Genomic DNA, 16934 nt, shown 5'->3' on the forward strand with positions numbered 1-16934 from the left:
TTGCAAATACGTAGCTAACGATATTTACCGCGTAAAACACGCGTTGGCAAACGCGATAAAAGAAAAGAGCCATGTGGAGTTGAATGGAGGGAGTATGTGTGAACATCTAATCTGCTGATATACTCAATAAGAATTCTTTTGTAAGTTCAAGAAAAGGGACCATTGACTAATTATATTTTTCTTACCATTCCTTACTATGTCAGCAAAATATGTGCAGTCTTATGTTTCCCAAAAATCACCCAATTGGAGGAAGACTACCCGTTTGTGAGACCAAGTTGACCTAGATAAGCTACGGATAATTATAACAACACAATTCATTTACTATTTACATTTTTAAATACAAGTTTTCCGGAATAATCGTAAGGTCTTATTTTGTTCAGATCGGTTTTGTTCAATTCAGCTCAACAGATTTCAATTCAGTTCAGTTTCATTCAACTCATTTCAGCTCAAATAGTTTAGTTAAGCTTCATTCAACTCAAAAGAAAAGAGCCCAAATTAAATATGTAAATCATCAAATACGAGTAAAATTGTTGAGCAATAATAGTGACCTTAAAATTACTTACGTATTTATTTCATCTATTACTATTATCTATTAATACCGTAAAATTAGGTACATAATTATAAAGTCGTTATACATAATACAACGATTTTGTGAAAGAGTATTTGATATTATAGAAAAGTAATTATGAAGCTTCAAACGGAAACAAGCAAGTTATTAGTAGTATTAAACTGCGGGCTTACGATGTTAGAATTAATCCGAATATAGACCAATAACTTCATACTAAATTACTCGGTATAAACTGTAGAGCGGAAGCGTACCTGATTGTATGACGAGAGGTGGGAATAAACTGTCTGAAGGACGGTCTTCAGGATTAGGTCTTCTAGTAGACACACGTACCGTTGGGATCTCTCTACTGATGGGATGCGGGGAGATTAGGTTATTGTGTGCTACCAGGGACCATAACCCAGGTGACTATTTATAGTCCCCTTAATCTAATGCGCCCATCATGCATTAGCAAACCTAATGGGTATCTACACTTAGATAATAGACTGACCCATACTTTTTAAGACGTAAATAAGCCCATATTTAATACACCGTAGTGGATCACTTTATATTTGGGCTTAACTTAATAGATAGCACATAAATACAGTTATTACTGAATTAATAATTTGTCCACATAGATCGTATTTAGGCCCATAATTCTTACAATCTCCCACTTGGGCCAAATAGATCCATATATGTGTGACACCTCATAATTGTATTTACAATAACCGTAGTGAGCTCAAAAATGCTATCAAACAATCTAACCGTCTTAAGCAATTCGGTCCATCAATCATACCAACATAGGATCAAAGCGGCCTTTGCTCCAGTTTGTCGTAGCAGGACCCTCAATGGTCACATATGTCAATATAACCAACGACATGAATCGAGCATGGGAGTGCAGCATGAAAATAGCATCCGAATGTGATCCCTATATGCATATTTTCAACTGGTCCACCTTAGTGAGATCAACCAAAATAAGACAGAGTGAAACCGTAAACCTAAAACCGAAAACCTTATTTCTGCAGAACTTAATAACCGTAAACTTTAATGTGTCTAACATGACAAACTCCCACTTAAACTGAATTTCCTTAAAACTGAAACACCCATTTGAGCAATTAGCTCAAGAAAGACCGTGGGTGGTAATTCCTTAGTAAGCGGATCCGCAAAATGGAGTTTGTATCAACATGTATAATTGACACCTTTTCACTCTGAATTGTTTCTTAAACAATACATCACTTATTTTGTTATTAGAAACTTTACAGTAACTGCACATTTGTCATAAATTACTTAAGTGGTCTTTCAATACCGTATCGAATTTGCAGCCTTAAGACAAATGTTAGTGACAAACTAGGAGTCGAATTACCGAATGATCTCAACCTGAATCGATCTCCTATAAATAATGTTTTGTTCCAAATATAAATAAAAAACCATATTTGGCTGCCCTTAGTGGATCTAAGATCCTAATCCGTATTGCCTTAATATCTGTCCAACAAACTTTAGAATGTACGCAATATCCAAACGCATACAAGCTAAATATATATATATATCATAATACTTAAACACATTAATATTTCCTGAGACAGATGAATTTAAGCATTAATGAATTTTTCTGAACATTTTCCTTAGGGCATTTGAGACTAATTTGTCTCCTTAACTGAAAGGGTATTAACTAAAAATAATTTTCATACTCCCACTAAATATTTATTATCTGCAATCATCTAACACATTCATCTAATATTAATTAAGATGATAGCATGGCAGATTTATAAACTTTATGACAGAAAACCTTACTTGAGCTTTATTGGATGAATTACCTTAATTTGCATAACATCTACTTCGATTCTATTGCATCAAAGTCGTAGTTGTTGCACTGAATAACTTCATCAATGTCATCATTAAGAGACAAATCTTTAACATTCATCCAACGTAACCGAAAAACCGAATATGCCAAAATATCCTTATAGTCATTATCAACAAAATGATACTAACTGTCACATTACCTTTTCAGGCCTTCTTGGTAACAAATAAATATTTGAAACCAATATATCTGAAAACTTTAGGTAATGAAACAAGGTCCAAATATCATCCTCCATCAAATAACTTAATTTCTTTATAGTATCAATCCACTTATATGAGTTAGGACCTTCAATGGTTTGGCAAAAGGAGATTAAATCATCTTTACCATTCCATTATCTAACTCTTATTACAACTAGTTAATCTGTCACTACATTGCTGTCCATTTTTATCCATATAGGAAAACAATGTAATTAATGTAGTTGTATACCTTATTATGTGGATCTTCTAATAAATTGGTTATTGAGATAGTTGAGTTTGTCCAACCAAATTGATCTTATAATCCTGTTTAAGGAGACTTGAAACAATGTCAATTACCTTTTCTCCCACTCAAACTCATTATTCTCAATGAACCCCTTAATTTCCGTCTTAAATAGCTTTATTGTGGGATCATTACCTTATTACCCTTAAACCTTAAGTACTATCCAACAAAATAGTCATTGACTCTCCTTAAGTCAAACTATTAACCTTATGACTTTTAAACCTCAACCTTAATTAGTTGGACATACCGGATGTGTACATTATTTACACTATAATTAAATAGTCAATGGTATTGTTAGAAATTTATCCAGAGATAGCTGCAATCTTAAGAACTTATAACTAGAGTAATATGGAAAAGAGTATGAATAATCACACTCCTTACCAGGCTTTATGATCTTGTTTGCATACATATTACACCATCCATATTAACAATCCTCATATGGTGTAATATAATATCAAATACAAGATCAAACTCCTCTAGAAATTCTTTAAAATAACCTTGACGTTGTGATCCTTAATAGTCATTTGCCAAAGTATTAACACTTAGATCAAAGATGACATAATTATTTCTTTACTGAGTAAAATAACTCAGTCAAATATCACTGAAAACGTCAAGAACTTAAAACTTCTCAGTTCTCACAAATGAGATTTAGATATCCATGCCTAAAATCCGTCTACAAATTAACATAATAATTTAAACCATTAATATTTAGATGTAAAATGGTTCACCTTCCCGTATATATGTTAATAATGAGACATTTAAAAAAAAAAAATTGGTATCTAATCTTCTCCCTTTAACACTTAAATATGAATATCCGAAGTAAAGGGGTCAACAATTTCATTTTGACACAAAATTTTAATTTCCCTTTTAATGTGTCATACCGAAGAGAAATTATAGTTTCATAATTCTTCTTTATATCCATTGAACTTTAGTGCAAGTTTACTTGAAAGAGATTCCAATCTAAACTATATAAAGTTATCAAAAATGATAGGTTCACCCTTATTTGAATTAGGAAAACACAAAATTAATTATTTCTCAATAGACAAGAAACCAAATTTGTCCATACGAAAAATAACCCTTTTCACCTAAAGGCGGTACCGATAGTATTTTCCATATACAAATAAAAGAATAAGTCATTAATGATAACTAAATTAGTTGACTATCTCAAACTCAGATGATGACTTAGCTTGCCCCAAATAGATGAATCTTTCATCATCACTTGGCTTGTCATATTTAGTTATACTTGCATCAATATACTTATGTGGGTGAAAAAACCAAATTCACCCACCAAACATGGTTGGATATAAAAATTAACCTTAGACAAACCGAATGAGAAGTTAAACTTTACCGACACGCCAAGCGTTAAAACTGGTACTAGATTTTCCTTGTGTGTCCAAACTCTTAATAAACCAAGGACTAAAAAAAAGTCTAACCTTATGTTTGTTCTTATTTCTTTGAGTTTGACTTTTGCATCTTCTTAATTAACTGAATTAACTTAACTGGATTTCTGAAACAATGCCCTTAAATATTTCTCTAAAATCGAATAATCACTAAACTTATGCATTTTGAATGTAATACTTCTCAAAGTTACATACCTTAGTCCTTACGATAACTTTACCTTATGAGAAGCAGAATTATACATTCTTAAAGCAATATTTAGATTATCGCGACCCGAAATAAATATTTACATTCTCTTACCATTCATTTAATAAATGGTCTCATCCGAATTGAGAATGTAACCGAATATGACAGATATAATGAGCATCAATGCTAATTGAGTGAACAAAACAATATCCTTATATTTTGAATAAATTTAAATAATTAAAGTGTCCTTGCAAAATTAATATTTAGTTAGTAAACATAAATATTAACTAGTTAAGACATCATTCTTTAGTAATTGTAATCAAATATTGATGATAAGCTCACGTCGAATACTAAGCCTTCCTTTGGGCCGACTTAATATTCACATGAAAAACCAAATAATCGTCACATATTTATTACCCAACGTGTATATGCAATTCGGCCAAATAATGGTCTTCCTTTGGGCCGACCATTATTCGCATGAATTACACACACTAGTCCAAAGAATTGAATTTATTCAATTTAAAAGCTTTATGGGCATAATCCTTATGAGTGTCATAAACATAACGACACTCCCTTAACTTGATTTTCAGATTCAAATATTGACATCCCCATCAACACAAGACACCTAGCACAACATTAAATTTAGTCTTTGGACATAAAATTAACTTGTAAGTGGTCATCTTGGTGTAGTGATCAAGTATTAACAATAAATTCCTGTCAAACATTAAGCCTTCCTTTGGGCCGACTTAATATTCACATGGAAACCTTACAATTGTTACATACTTACCACCACAAGTATGACTGAATTTCGCCAAATAATGACCTTCCTTTGGGCCGACCATTATCCGCATTTAAACTCAATCACATTTGTAGTCATAATATTCTAAATCATTCAACTTACACAATAGAGGTTACTTTGGCAACTTATTGTGTCGATCAAACAACCTAAAATATTAGACCCGTTATTATAAAACTGGTGGCCATTTATTAAATCAAAACACAAGTCCTTAATTGACAAGTGATTTATCCTTTAATGATAATATACAAAACTATATCAAAATAGTTCCTTAGTCATATAAGTCTCTAAAATTAATAGACCATACAAGTATATATCCTTAATTTCACTTGTCCAAGCCCTGGACATCCCCTTATAAAATTATGGACACATAATTATGCTATATTCATAAACCAAACAAACCAAAAGTTTCATATCCATAATATCTGAAGATTATTATCACGTGTAATTAATAAGCGAACCATGAACTCCAACCACGTATAACCAAAATGAATTTAGTGGAGTCCAAACAGAAAGAAGGCATATACTAAATCATGTCGAACTCCCAAATTATTAAACCGAAGCCGCAATCCCAAGACAAGAACTGAATAGCATAACAATGAATTGGTGGCCAAAAAACAATACTTATCCACCATAAACCATTATCATCAAACTATAACACCACTGGAAGCTTTGCTACTCAACGTAGTGAAAAGGCCACTTATTCCACGGTTAAGGCAATTATTACATACTCATTGATCATCTGTAAATCTTATTTTAACCCAAACATTTCTTATTGAACAAGGAGTAATATGGAGGCAGCAAATTCACAAAAACCTCAGCTAAATACATAAAACCATATGTAAATATGGAATCACCAGAGTATAATTATAGTCATCATTAAAACAAAACTAAATTAACAACAGTACAGTTGTCTCCCATATACCCACATATCCCATGCTTATACAAACTGATAATGTCTGATATGCAAGATAAATATAATTGTCATGCCCTAAGTGTAATCAATTCTGCATTCATAAACGCAACATGGTCAACACAATTTATTTTGTCTTTTTACTGGGTGTGAAACCAAAAGGCGTTGGACTCCTTAATACTTACGACTGATGGCATAATCATCGACAGTGATTATACTCTAAACCCCAAAACCTAGATTCACAATAGTGCTAATGTCTGATTACAAACATACACACATAAAACATGGCTGTAAAACAACCATCTAATCATCTCTATCGACATGTGTACAATTGCACTAATAAGCAAACTTTAGATAAATTTTAATTAACAGAACTCATCAAATATCCGTATGAGCGATTTAATCATGCGTATAGATTTAACATAAACCACGCATGATAAATCCACCGTATAAACTAAATTTATCCCAAATAATTTAATATGAAGGTGGCTCTGATACCACTTGTTAGAATTAATCCGAATATAGACCAATAACTTCATACTAAATTACTCGGTATAAACTGTAGAGCGGAAGCGTACCTGATTGTATGACGAGAGGTGGGAATAAACTGTCTGAAGGACGGTCTTCAGGATTAGGTCTTCTAGTAGACACACGTACCGTTGGGATCTCTCTACTGATGGGATGCGGGGAGATTAGGTTATTGTGTGCTACCAGGGACCATAACCCAGGTGACTATTTATAGTCCCCTTAATCTAATGCGCACATCATGCATTAGCAAACCTAATGGGTATCTACACTTAGATAATAGACTGACCCATACTTTTTAAGACGTAAATAAGCCCATATTTAATACACCGTAGTGGATCACTTTATATTTGGGCTTAACTTAATAGATAGCACATAAATACAGTTATTACTGAATTAATAATTTGTCCACATAGATCGTATTTAGGCCCATAATTCTTACATACGATTCAAACCCAAGGCATATACATACATGCATGCATTTGTTTTATGATTCATTTTATATTTTGACTTATAGATGTCTTGAAAGTAGAGTCACCTTAGCTTGTTGATTTCAAAACTGTTAAGACACTTTTAATATTCACACTTGCATACTTCAATTTAATTTAATTTAGCTAATAGGAATCCTAACCATGATGACACATGATTAAGTCATCTTGTTGCTCCCCAATTAGATTATTTTAAGTACTATTGTTAAGGTTCGATGGAAAAGTTAATAGTATATGTTATATTAATCACAATGGTTAATTACACCTATAGTGTTACAACAACCTATATTAATATTTCATGACCCTTAAATTTAAACCTAAACCAAGCCAAGAAGAAATTAATAATATTGGGAAGACACAACAAAATGTATGTAATTGACATATTATGAGATATAATAAACAAAACAAGATTAATAAGTGGATATAAAAGAAAACAATAAAACTAAATGATATCATTTGTATTATATCGACCTCTTCCTAAGCCTCGTAGTATACCGAGTAACCTACTCAAAGTAGTGTGACATAATAAAGATAACAGCTAGTCTTGCTATAGACAGATATACTGTATCTGTCTATAGTTAAAGACGGGTCAAATAGCTTGAAAGCGGTGACATTTTTGGCCACCACCACCCCACTTGTTGCTTGTCCTATTAGGAATGTGTTATTGTATTTGACCCGTCTTTAATTATAGACGAATATGTGTCGTCTATAATGAGATTTTGTGTAAAGATAATACTCCCTCCTATTCATTTTAACTCTCCCCTTTTCTTTTTTTATCTATTTATATAATTCTCCCCATTTCTTTATTTAGTAAAGTTTTATACTTATTTTAATCACCTTACCCCACCCACAACAATACCCCATAATACTCATACTTTATCTTATTTTAATCACCTTACCCGACAATAATACCTTCCCTCTCTTCTTTTTTTTTTTTTTTGATGACGAGGAGGTTGGATCCTCCCCGGATACAGGACCCCACCCTGCTAGGCGCCTGTACCATGTGAGTTCTTTTCCGCGGGGATTATTCCCTCTCCGGACGTCAGGTCCCCAGGAAAGTGTTCATCTAGGGAATCGAACCCAGGACCTCGCAATTCCTCCTTAGGAGGCTTTGAGGTTACCCTGGAATTCCACTAGACTCACACATCTTGGGTACCTTCCCTCTCTTCAATTACCTTATACCACTACAATACTTTACAATAAAATAATCCTCCCGTTAATTTGCGTGCCCTTTTAAAAGGGGAGAGTTAAAATGAATAGGAGGGAGTACTATATATCTATTGATTTTATAAAATAAAATGTGACAATAAAGTTTACATTTAACGGTATAATATTTTTAGCATTAATACAAGAAAATGTTCTACATTTGAAGTTGATAAATTAAAAATATTCGTAGTGATGGGATCCTACAAGTTTCTAAATTTGAAAACGTTTAAAAATAATAAACTTGAGATATATTTTGTAGATAAATTTACGAAGGTAATTTTTTTTATGAAGGTATATTTTCCTAAATTATACGGAGTATTTTTTTAGGTATATTTTATATTTTGTTGATGTAAATAATAATGAAGTATAGAGGTAGTATTTTGAAAATCACCTATTTACTAAATGAATAGGTGACACTCCAACTTTTTCCGCCTAAAACATATTTCCTATAATAGTGCTTGGTATTTTTAGCATATATTATAGGTGTGGACATGATAAGTTATAAATGGATGGATATAATCGTTTGTATTTAAATATTTATAACATTTATTATTTCACATTCTGTACAAATTTATCTCCAATTTTTTTAGGATAAGGAAATTCTTTTTTAAAGAACTTAATTGATAAAAATTTATTAACTTTTTACGATAACAAGTTGCGGCTATAAAATATGGTATTAGTACATATTTGTTAAAATTCATTGACTTTTTACGATAAGAATTTGCTGCTAAAAAATATGTTATTAGTAAAATATTTGTAAATTAACATCATTAATTTCTCGGTAAAAAAACAAAAAAAATCAAAAAAACACTCATTTTATTATGTCTTATGATTTAAATTTTTATTTATTTCTCTAATTAAAATACATTAAGGAGAAACATGAAAAATAAGTGAATTATTAATTTAAATTTTATAAATAATACACTAAAAAATAAAACTCTATTAATACTGTGCATAGGGTTTATATTATAAACTCTATAAATACCGCGCATTTATTGTGTGGGATCTAAACTAGTATGGTGTTAATTAATTAGAAATTGAAGTTTGAATGATTAGTAGAAGAAGACATAATCCATGGGATGGATATGGGTGTCGTGAATGATCCTCCCATGTGCCTATCACATGTTGCCTGGCTCGCTCGTTATCTAAACTCCGATTCTTCTTCATTTTTTTGATGTTGACATGAACCCATTTAGATCTGCCCACCCCACAATTGAGGACTTGGACTTGGGTTAGTGTTAGTAGTTGGTAACCGTCGTCCATCATAAGTTTATTCAATCCTTGCATGTCACACAATATTGTCCCGACTATATGGTCATATATTCCACATTAATTTTACGTATAGAATTATCATATTTTATGTTATCATTGTATAAATGCACTAGAAAATATACAAAAATGTGAGAATTGCCTAATAAAAAACCCGTCAAATGAAAATAAAACTATATCATTGTTTGAATAGGCGGTTATGAGCGGTAACTTAAGATCTTGAACCTAAATCGACGCATTTTGAAACATACCAGAATTACCTAAACTCAAGAAATATCTAAAATGATGTAATGGAGGCTTTCTATTACACCAGTAGTTCGATGATTATGATGATAACAAAATAATAATGAATGATAAATGAAGTTGAGATAAAGTTACATGTGGTATACCTACAAAATCACTACTGATTGGGTATGTCCACCCGAGTAGGACTATAGGAGAGCAATTTTAACTATTATGAAGATAATGTAGTAATTGGTACAACAATATATCAATAATAGATGAACGTTTACATGACCTAAACTCGATCCATTGATTTTTCTAGATTATAATAGAGTGATTATATTACTTCCCTTTCATGGTACCAGAAAATGAAATGCGTAACAGCTTAAGTCAAAGAAGAAAGCGTTGGTAAAGAAAATGAAGCACCAAGGAGAAAAGATGTCGGCTCAACGCGTACGGGAGAGTGGTACATGTGATTGTACCCGATTAATAATTTACACTCATTCATTCATTCCTCACTGAATTTCTGCAACAAATAACACGACTACCACACACAATTTCCAAAACTAAAAAGGCTGTTTCTTGGATTACAATTGGTCTCCCTTGTGACGGGTTACCATTTGTGGCGGATATTTTGTGAGATAAAATGGTAACAAAATGGGTTAGTGGAGAAAGGGGGCCACATGAATAGTGTTGCAGAGAGAGAAAAAATGGGTATATTATGAGGTAAAGTGATATCCGTCACAAGCTTGTGACGGATATGTCATGTCTTCAATGAGATTTTGTGCTTGGATTATATGCGGACCAATGTGATACGAATTATGAACCAGACTAACATTGGAAATTTGGAATCCCATATGCTTCCTCTCTTGACATATTTGTCATTGCTGGTTTTTGTTTGACTCAATTTACCCTACTAACCATATTACATTGACAATAAGTCATGTTAAAAACGGGTAATATTTCAGGATAAGCTGAAGATGGGTAAAATGTGACCTAATTTAAGGCGAAAATGGGACGGTTTTGTTTTCCGTCAGAAGTAGTTCGTCAATTTATCCGTATTTTTTTTGTAGTGAGGCCAAAGTGCGTTAGTGTAACAACCCGTATTATAAAACAAGGGAAAAACTTATATAAAAAGAATATCAGAATACGATACTGATAAAAAGGTCAAGGTGGCGGAAACACCTCACCAATCCGGTTCGCTACTAAATCCAAAACCAAACTAATACATTATTCAAAGGTTCTTAAAACTTAAAGGCAAACTCCTATTTTATTATTAAGCTCGCTTCGCACATTCCCCAAGCAAGCATCAACCAAACAGCAACGAACTGAACAACCTGAAAGGGGGGGTCGACAATCAGTCGGGAGTAACTAGATGCTCTCCCAGTCATGTTTACAACAATTGAATATAATCAACAATCATTAACAAATGAAATGTAAAACCAGTAAATATGCGAGATCATCTATACTCATGAAAGACCCACCATAGCTTACCATGACTTATCAATCTTAAACGAATGCAATCATGCAAACCTAGACCATATGCAACCACTAGACCCTGAACACTTACAAGCCTAGTATTGAAAAACGACCCACAACAACCTAAGGCACAAAGCTAGCATCGAAGCATACCAAACATGGTGACACACAATCCACAGCAACAGAAGGCACAAAGCTAGCAATCAAGCATAGCGAATAGAGCGAACGCCCGTTAGAGCGTATAACCACTGCCTCTGCCCAATCCCCAACATAGACCAAATAAATCCCGCATCAACGGGTGGCTTTGGTTCATTCCGATAGCACATAACCGTAACTATCGTAATCTATTCAAACTAGCCAACAAACAAATGCACAGTATAACCGACTGTACTAACATGCGTGAACAACATCACGACTCAACTCATAGGATAATATAACTGATTATCCTACTTATCATATGAACAAAAGTAATCAAAGATATATTCAACACAAGGACATAACACGTTGAACACAATACAACATATGAAACAAGTATAAGCAACCAATGTTATAGTAACTTCAGCTATAACTTTAACATTAACCATTCAATGTTATAGTAACCCTAACCATAACATAAACTCTGGATGCGAGGTTATAGTAACCTCGACTATAACTTCAACATATATAACTTGAAGTTATACTTACCTCAACTATAACCTTGACATGAAACTCAAAGTAATACTAGTTCCAACCATAACCTTGAGCCATAAATCTCAGGGTACGTTAGTTCCAGCTATAACCTTGACTCGTACTTCAATGTTATAGTAGCTTCGGCTATAACCTTGAACCATATTTCCAAGGTTATACCTCAAACAACCATAACTAGAGTAACTACCCAAAGTTGTACTAACTTCAGCTATAACACTTGAATCATCATCAATGTTATACTAGCTTTAGCTATAATTCCGGAGAGAACTCTTGGCCGCCTATCATGCCGCCACTAGGGTTCACTCGTAAACCCTAATTACGCTCATGACACCCATAATAAACACATAAACAACATACGATATATAATTAATACATTAAAACATATAAAAACATGCGAAAACATAATTAACATGATAATAAACAATCCAACACGTACCAATCATACAAGACAATTATTAAATCATATTAATTACATCAATTGGCATAAACACAATTAAAGGAAAACACCTAGTTACCTTATTAGCGAATTAAACCCTAGAGATCGTCTTCAACGATATAAACGTTTTCTCCAGGAGCAACTTCCACGCCTTCATTGAACCATCCACGTGCCAAAGATAACGAATCTAATAAATATACTAACTATATATATAAAAACTATAAAAACTATAAACTATGTGAAAACATAAAACTTACGAAGAAGATAGATAAATCAAAGAAGTAGGATCGATCTAAGCACGAAAGATGACGAAGGGAGGAGGAATGAGGCACACGAAAACCCTAAAAGAGGGGTAGGGCGTGCGGCACCAAGAAAGGAAGGAGGAGGATAGAAATTAGGTTTAGGGTTTTGAGAATTATGAGAAAAGAAAAGCAAGGGTTTGGTTTCCCCTTATATTTATAGAGAAGCTCATGTGTTTATTCTAAGCTTAGGCCCAAAACTCACCCATAAACACTAAACCACACGTGAAAACCCAAGAGGGAGCGGGTCTTCATAGAAATTGGAGCCCAATGAGCCGAATACGCAAAAGACGGATATTTTTCCGAAAATAAAATATAAAATATGGGAAAATAAAATTAAAGAATTATATTATGGAAATTAGGGGTGTTACAATCCAACCCCCTAAAAAGAAGTTTCGTCCTCGAAACTTGATAAGAGAACTACCTCACTCGAAAAGATGTGGATGCTTCTCTCGCATAGACGCTTCGGTTTCCCAAGTCTCTTGCTTGAACTTCTGACTCCTCCACAGAACTCGAACCAAGGGTACAACCTTATTCCTTAACCTCTTCTCCTGACGTTCCAAAATGCGAACAGGACGTTCCTCATAAGTCAGGTTAGGCTCAACTTCGATAACATCAGCCTGAAGAACATGTGATGGATCACTGCGATAACGACGCAACTGCGACACATGGAACACATCGTGAGCCTTCGACAGATTCGGAGGTACTCTCTCGAGCACCTCATACGGTCCAATGTACTTAGGACTAAGCTTGCCCTTAAGCCCAAATCTCTTAACACCTTTCATCGGCGAAACCTTAAGAAAAACCTTATCGCCAACCTCGAACTCAATCGGCCTACGCGGTAAGTCTGCATACGTCTTCTGTCGATCCTGGGCTGCCTTAAGCTTCTCACGGATCAACCTCACTTGCTCAATCGATTCCTGAACCAACTCTGGACCAAGAACGACAGCCTCACTAGAATCGTCCCAACACAAAGGACTACGACACTTCCTTCCATAAAGTGCCTCAAACGGAGCCATCTGAATACTAGCTTGATAACTGTTGTTGTAGAAGAACTCCACAAGCGGTAAACTCTTCTCCCAACTAACCTAAAACTCAAAAGCACAAGCTCGCAACATGTCCTCAAGCGTCTGAATCGTACGCTCAGTCTGACCATCAGTTGCAGCATGAAAAGCCGTACTCATCTTAAGCTCACTGCCCAAAGCCAACTGAAGCTTCTTCCAAAACTGTGAACAAAACCTCGGATCACGGTCGGAGATGATATCCTTAGGAACCCCATGAAGACGAATGATCTCACGCTGATAAGCATTCGCTAGTTCCTCGAGACTCCAAGTCTCCTTCATTGGAATGAAATGTGCGACCTTAGTCAAACGATCGACCACGACCCAAATCGCATTCATTCCTCTCGGCGACCTCGGCAAACCCATAACGAAGTCCATCGAAATCGAATCCTATTTCCATGTGGGAATCTCCAATGGTTGCAGTAGACCACCAGGTCTCTGATGTTCGAATTTGACCTTCTGACAGATCAGGCAACGACTCACAAACTCGGCGATCTCTTTCTTCATACCCGGCCACCAAAACTTTAGCTTCAAATCCTTATACATCTTATCACCACCAGGATGAACCGAATAGGGAGTAGTATGAGCCTCTTTGAGAATCTTACATTTTAAGACCTCACAGCTAGGCACACACCAACGACCATGGAATCGTAGACCATCATCAGGTCCAACGTCGAAATCTTTGGCACGTCCTTCGCTTATGGCGACTTGAACTCCTTCTAAGTATTCATCCTCTCTTTGCTTAACTCGGATCTCATGAAGGATCTCGGGTTCAGCAACCATCGCACTCAAATCTAAAGTACCAAGAAGAACTACCTCAAGGCTCATCTTCTGGAACTCTCGACTTAAGTCATCAGGTAACACCAACACAGATCTCATAGCATGACACACCTTGCGAATCAAAGCATCGGCAACCACGTTTGCCTTACCCTCGTGATACTGCAGCTCAATCTTGTAGTCGTTAAGCAGCTCCAACCAACGTCTCTGCCTCATGTTAAGATCTCTCTGAGTGAAGATATACTTCAAGCTTTTATGATCCGTATAAAAGTTGCAAGAGACCCTATACAAGTAGTGTCGCCACAGCTTAAGTGCAAACACCACTGCTGCTAACTCTAGATCTTGAATCGGGTAGTTCATCTCGTGAACTTTCAACTGTCGGGAAGCATAAGCCACAACTTTACCCTTCTGCATCAAGACACAACCCAACCCAAACTTTGACGCATCGCAGAAAACATCGAACTCAACACCCTCTTCTGGTAGAGTCAACACAGGAGCGGTAGTCAACCTTTTCTTCAACTCCTGAAAGGCAGCTTCACAAGCCTCTGTCCAAATGAACTTGGATTTCTTCTTCATTAACTGAGTCATCGGTCTCGCGATCTTAGAGAAGTCATGCACAAACCGACGATAATACCCAGCTAGTCCAAGGAAACTCCGAACCTCGTTCACATTCTTTGGACTCTCTCAATCGACCACAGCTTGGATCTTCGATGGATCAACCATAACTCCATCGCCATATATCACATGACCCAAGAAGGTAACTTCCTTTAACCAAAACTCGCACTTTGAGAACTTAGCATACCACTTCTGCTTACGCAGAGTCTCCAAGATAACACAAAGGTGACGCTCGTGTTCAACTTCATCTCTTGAGTAAATCAGTATGTCGTCTATGAACACCACGACACACTTATCCAAATACTCGCTGAAAGTGCGGTTCATCTGATCCATGAAAACGGCAGGTGCATTCGTCAAACCAAACGGCATCACCACGAACTCATAGTGGCCATACCTCGAACGAAATGCAGTCTTAGGAATATCTTCATTCCTAACTGGAATCTGATGGTAACCTGACCTCAGGTCGATCTTCGAGAATACACTCGCACCACGGAGCTGATCAAACAAATCCTCAATCCTCGGCAAAGGATACTTGTTCTTGATAGTAACCTTGTTCAGCTTACGGTAGTCAATGCACAACCGCATACTACCATCCTTCTTCTTGACGAACAAAGCAGGAGCACCCCACGGCGAAGCACTCGGTCGGATAAAACCCTTATCGATCATCTCCTCAAGTTGCTTCTTGAGTTCATGTAACTCAGCTGGTGCCATACGATATGGAGCTTTCGAAATGGGACCAGTTCCAGGTAGCAACTCAATCGAGAACTCTACATCTCGCTCAGGAGGAATACCAGGTAGATCCTCAGGAAAGACCTCGGAAAACTCCCTAACCACAGGGATATCCTCTAACTTAGGCTCAACTGAAACACCAAGGACACTGCGCAGATAGATCTGATGACCCTTTCGACCCATGTTAACCATCTTCAAAGCAGAAACCCACTTGACCGTAGGTGTAACCCTAACACCCTGATAAGAAACCCTCGAACCTGTGGGACTCTTAAGCACAATCTTCTGATCACGACAAAGGAACCTAGCGTCATAGCGAGATAACCAATCCATACCCAAAATCACATCAAACTCTCCGAGTTTGAATTGGACGAGATCGGCAGGAAAGGATCGCCCCTGCGATATCGACAGTACGTCCTTGAAAAGAACGGAGCAAGAAACAATCTCACCCGTAGGAAGGGATATAGAGGTATGAACGGATGAAGAAGAAGAGAGTCCAGCACGGACGGAAAAGGATTCGGATACGAAAGACATCGATGCACCCGTATAAAAAAGAACAAAAGCAGATAAAGAGTGAACGAGAAAGGTACCGGTAACCACATCTGGATTAGCATCTGCTTCAGCACTACTCATAACAAACACTGGACCAGCCTTCGGAGCATCAAACTTAGGCTTCTGGGGACAATCAACAGCCTTGTGTCCCGGAGCTTTGCACGTGAAGCAGGTGATCGGAGTGCCAGGAGCACAACTCGTACCTGGGTGGTAAGCTTTTCTGCAACGAAAACACCACTCGTTCTTCTTGAACTGGTTCTGATCACGTGGCGTATACGGACGAACTTCGAGCTACTGTTTCTTCTAGGAAGAACTGGGAGCAACATAAGGCCTCTTCACGAACTTACTCTTTGCACTCTCCTCATCCTCGGTAGCAAGAACTGAATCATAGATACTAAGAGCACGATCGTAAGACTGCTG

This window comes from Silene latifolia, chromosome 2 (genome assembly GCF_048544455.1).
Source record: "Silene latifolia isolate original U9 population chromosome 2, ASM4854445v1, whole genome shotgun sequence".
Lineage (NCBI taxonomy): Eukaryota > Viridiplantae > Streptophyta > Magnoliopsida > Caryophyllales > Caryophyllaceae > Silene > Silene latifolia.